Source organism: Arachis ipaensis, chromosome B03 (assembly GCF_000816755.2).
Source record: "Arachis ipaensis cultivar K30076 chromosome B03, Araip1.1, whole genome shotgun sequence".
Classification (NCBI taxonomy): domain Eukaryota; kingdom Viridiplantae; phylum Streptophyta; class Magnoliopsida; order Fabales; family Fabaceae; genus Arachis; species Arachis ipaensis.
The window spans coordinates 122,358,546-122,364,045 of record NC_029787.2 but is presented as its reverse complement, the minus strand read 5'-3'; positions in this window follow the sequence as shown (position 1 = coordinate 122,364,045).

Here is a 5,500-nt window from a genome sequence, read left to right as displayed (position 1 = left end):
ATTTTTTTTTTTGTCTAATAAATAAAAAATTGAAAAATAAGTTTATTTTATGTATATATAATAAAAAGATACAAAAAAAATAAATAGTAAATTAGCTCATATTTCTTTATATTTTAAATTTTTGTTTTATTTAATAAAAAAATTGAAAAACAAACACATTAAACTAGCCCACCTCTTCCCCTACCAACTATACTTCCCCTTCCATTGTACTACCAAATCTCATTACCGTCACCATCTTATTCTATTTTCTTCTCGTACACTGTCCCAAAAAGGCAAAAATGTCTTCGTGCAGTACTTTTTTGTGACGTCATTTTCAATAATAGGCATTCTTCATGTATTTTTTGAAAGGGCAATTATAGCATACAAATATTAGTGCATACAGATTCCCTTTTGGAGTAGGTTGTGCTGACAAGTGGCATGATGACCTTTGATGGGGAGCAGCTGGACATTGGTGTCAGCCTCTTTGTTGAGGCTGGATGGTGTGGAGCCGCACCAGACAGGCGGAGTGAGCGAAGCCCCGAATGTGCTTCGGAGGTGGACCCCGTAACGGCAACTAAAGATGTTGGGCCTAAATATGTTTTGGAGAGAGGAGTGTGGACCAGGGTGTGTGGGTAATGGGCCTTTAATGAGTTTAGGGAGTTTTATAGTTGGAAGGTTACTCAAACCGGGAAAAGAAGTTCTCTTGCAAGGAAAATTTGAGGCTGCCAAAAACGATATGCATGCAAAGCTAGTGTAGTGAAGTAGGAAAAAATAAAGATGAACCAGCATGTAGAAGTTGTGATTGTAAAAATCTTTTTTTGTCTTGTATAAAATTTAAATAAAATTAAAAAAGGATTAGTCAAAAAATGAATACAGAAAAGAGGCAATATGAAAATCCCACATGAAACATATTTCAAAAGGGTCGGCCATGAAAATATTAAATTTTACCTTTTAAAATTTTGACAACACGTTGTAAATTATTTTTCAAAATAAGAAAACAATATTCGAAGATTGAAATTTTAAAAATTGATATGGGTTTTAGTTTATTCCTAAGGCAGTAACATATTCCGTTTAGCATTAATATAAAGAATACTAAATTATTACTGAAGGTTAAAGTTTTTGTCAGCAATTATGAATTCAAATTTAATATTAACAATAGTGAAATAACCTTTTATTTAGTCCTAGGAGAATATAAAAGTATTCTACGAGTAGTAGTATTTCATGTGCATTTAAGTGTGTAACGACATGTAAGAAGACGTAGTTATATTTGCTGTTAATAGTATGAATAGTCATGTAAATGGAAGAATACAATTTAACTACTCTACAGAATGTTTGAGTGAATCAGTGTATTAAAATTAAACTTTGATGGCTGTCAATGCTTAAGAGAAGAGGCGGCTATATGTAAGCAGGTAGCATCCCTTTCTTCTTAATCCAACTTGTTCCCTATTCAAAGGAAGTTAGGAGATTGTTGTTAATGTTGTCTCGTGTTGGGTTTAGCGAGACTTTATTTTTGTCTTCTGAGCAACAGAAACAGAAAGGGAATAGAACAGTATAAGTATCACGTAGATGTATGTTGGTTTAGGGTCTAATTGCAATGTGACGTATATCTAGTCTCTGTCACAATGCTGATCAAATTTGACTAACTTTTTCGCCGAGTTACATACACCAATGTTTTGAATAGGATCTACCGAATCACATCTGGGACTAATCCATACTTTGACCAAATTCGAGTTTGAGCAGGACTCATCGTAGCTTTCATCAGGCAAGTGCTAACCAAACTTGCAAGGGAATCTCCATAAGATGATGAAACGAAACAGAGAGATGTATAAGGAAAATTACCAACATCTTACAACATTTTCTCCAAGTGTAAGTCGCTGTCCTTTCCCCTTCATTGGCAGTTCCCGAGTGAGGTCACCTCCTTCGAACGATTTCGATGAGAGTTAGTCAGAGCAGAATGAGAAAAAGAAATAATAAATGAGAACCTTCAAGTAAGAGAACTGGAACAACTGAGCCAGCGATGAGATGTGAATCCTGTGTGCTGTTGTTACTCTGTTGCATTGAACCGTTGGCCGTTCACCGTTATTATGAAAAAGTGGAGCCTCCAAGGTTAAAGTTAGTTCAAAGCCCATACTGCCTTGTTGTCCTGCACCAGTGATGCAGCGGCTTCGTCAGTGAGGAGCGTGAGAGATCCGAATCTATTGCATGCATGTTAGGCATATGTTCTCATCCTTTTTGTTTTCATGTTTGTTGAAATCTAGCACATAGAGTCGTGGTTTGGCCGGAAGATTGGATTTGGCCCGTGGGTCTGCCACTGTCTGGATTTGACTACGATTTCTCCCTCATTGCTTGATTTCTGCCTGAGGCTTGGTAGATTTCTTCTTCGATCCTCGGTGTAGTAGAGAAGAGGAAAAATAGATTTTGATGTGCTCTGACCTTCGATCCTTCTGTCTTCGTTGTTGGATGATGTGTCGAAAGAGTACGAGTGCCGGGAGAAAAGAGATGAGGTGGTGTTTGGTGGAAGAGAAGAAAGGTTAAATGAATCGGCATAGTTGTAAGTATCGGTCTGGAGCGGGTTGTTCGATCAAAATAACTGGTGGACCGGATTTGTAGCTGGTCTGGTGCAATCTTGGAACAGCCAAAGGAACGGTTCCGGTCAAAGTCGGTTAGAACCGGTCAAATTCGGTCGAAGCATGCGAAAACTTCCTAGAATTGGCAGAGAACGGTTCAACCAAACTGTTTGGGAGAAAACTTCAAGGTTAATGAATTTGGGGTTTATCGCTTACTATAACTGGATCTGAGGTTTGCTCACTGAAGAAGAAGGATGTTAGCTATAGGGGTGTAAACCGGTCATTTTTTTTTGGGTTGGACCATAAGACAGCTAGATCGGCCTGTAAGGTTAAAGGAAGGGATGTCGATCGGTTCGGTTGCTGCGTTATGGACTACGAACCAAAGAAAACGGATAGCGGAGCAGGAAAGTTTTCAAGTGACATCAGTTACGCTGACTATGGGTGGCATGTGTTTGGCGCAGAAGTAAAATGTTGACACGTGACAACATGATTCGCTGGTCATTATACTTTCTAACGAAAACGTTTATGGATGTACAACGTAAAAAATTATTTTGAGAAAATTTTGAGATGAATACCAGAAAACAGCACGAAACTGACCTTTGTAATTTATATGTAATTATTGCTTTAGTACTATTTTCATCTTTAGAGCAACTCCAATGGGCAACAAGTTGAGACCCTATTTCTGACAAACACAAAAATTTACCGTTGGAGAGATGAAGGAATGAGTTCCCGCACACCTTTTGAGAAGGAAGAGTCCCTCTGAATAGGGACTCATCTTCACCAATAATAACTTGCCACTTGGCAAGTTATTATAAAAATAAATAATTATATAAAATTTTAATTAATTAAATAATTATATTAAATAATTATATCTTTATTTAATTAATAATTTATATTAATAAATTAAATAATAATTAAATAAATAATTAATGTATTAATAATTATAATAATTAATTAGATTAAATAATTAAATATTTATTTAATTAATAATTTAAATAATTAAATCATAATTAATTTATTAATAATTATAATAATTAATTAAATTAAATAATTAAATTTTTATTTAATTAATAATTTATATTAATTATTTATTTCTTTAGGGACCACAATAGGGACTAAAGTTAATTCTTCCTATTGGAGAAAAGAAAGATGCTTTAAATTCCTATTTACTGATTATGAGGCAAAAGTGATATGGAGTTACTTTTTATGACAGGTGGGCCATAAATAGGAATCGGGATGTGTTCACCACTGGAGATGGTCTTAGAGATAATTAGTTAGAACTGTTTTCTTTACTATCCTGACAAAAGTCTCTTTTCTAGGATTTGGATCCTCTAAAGTTTGAATTTCATTTTAGAGAGTAAAGTGTGATCTCTCACCATTGATTTCATAGGTGGGATCAATAATAAATATGAAAGAGAAACTATTCAAGAGTAGAAGATCACACTTTACTCTCTAAAGTGAAATTCAAACTTTAGAGGATCCAAATCTCCTTTTCTATGATTACTGGTTATTTTGCAAAGATATTATTTTCGATAAGTATTTAAAAAAGACGTTGAATATTCTTAATTTCTTTATTTTTGAAGAGTAATTTGCTAGAAGTCTATAACTATGTTTTTTTGGTTTTTTTTGTTACCATAATGTTATTGTTTATTCCCTTTACAATTTGGAGAACGTAAAACCAGCATGAACTCGTCTCTCTTGTAAGAGCTTATGAGAGTGGAAAATCTAATTTATATTTTGAATAGCAAAATGTTAGAAATCTGCGTCTAACTTATGCAGCATTAATTATATTGTAATTAAAAAATTTTCCACTCTTGTACAGCTATCGGTTTCTAAGTTAATAAAAATAAGTTATTTGTAAAGAAATTGAGTACTGATGGTTGAAATTAGCTTAAAAACATTATATTTTTAAATAAATTCTGATTCATATTCATTATTAGTTCTGCTATATACATTTGTATATATAGATAATTTCAGTTTCAATTTATGAATATTTTTGTTGTCTCTCTCGAATCATAAAAAAATATATGATAATATATAAGAAAAAATCAATTTCATAAGCAAGATTCATCAGGCATAAAACCAAACTTAACTCTCTATACATGTTTATCTCATAATTGCAGTACTTGTTCCTTTATTTCTTTCCCTGCTCGAACATTTTTTTTTTTAATCTTACAATTGGATTCAACATTCAATCACCCCAGCATCAACATATTACTTATCTTATCCACTATATTTTCACACATATGCAACCAAAGAACAAAGATCAATACATCATTTATGTTCCACATATTCTTACACATGTGCGCATTATCAAATGACATCTTCGGAGGATGAATGAGGAAAGGGGCAATGATGCTCCTTACTTACCAGCTGATTAATCGGTGCTCACCAACTACACAACTCCAACGCCAAACTCGGGCTTGGTGCACTCGGCCAGCACTTACACCGCCTCCTACGACTTCGAACCCAGCCTTATCTCGAGCGCCACCGCCAGCAGCAGCAGGAACATCACCAACGACGGCGATCCTCCGCACTTAACCTAGGGATTTCCTTCCCTGTTAGCACACTTTCGAAATGAAGAACCAACTCATTGGGACCGGCCTTATTTTTTTTCGGCCCAAACAAGGTCCATGACAACAGCCTCCAACCAACCGAACGCGTAGGCTTCAGAACACCGTTCAACTTGACCCTACCAAGCCGGCTCGTTCGCACCTCCCGTGAGCTCCTGGGACCTCCGCTGAGCCAATTGCACACTGCAGCGTGGGACCAACACGTGTCAATACGTGAAATATGTAAGACAAAAATCTGTATATCTGTACGCATTTTGATCTGTACACTAGTGCGACCCTTTTTGAAAAGAGCAGTGAAGTGTTAGGACTAATAAATTTTATAATTTATAGTTATTAATTAATTAATTCATGTATTCTTCATGTATTTTTAATTGAATATTG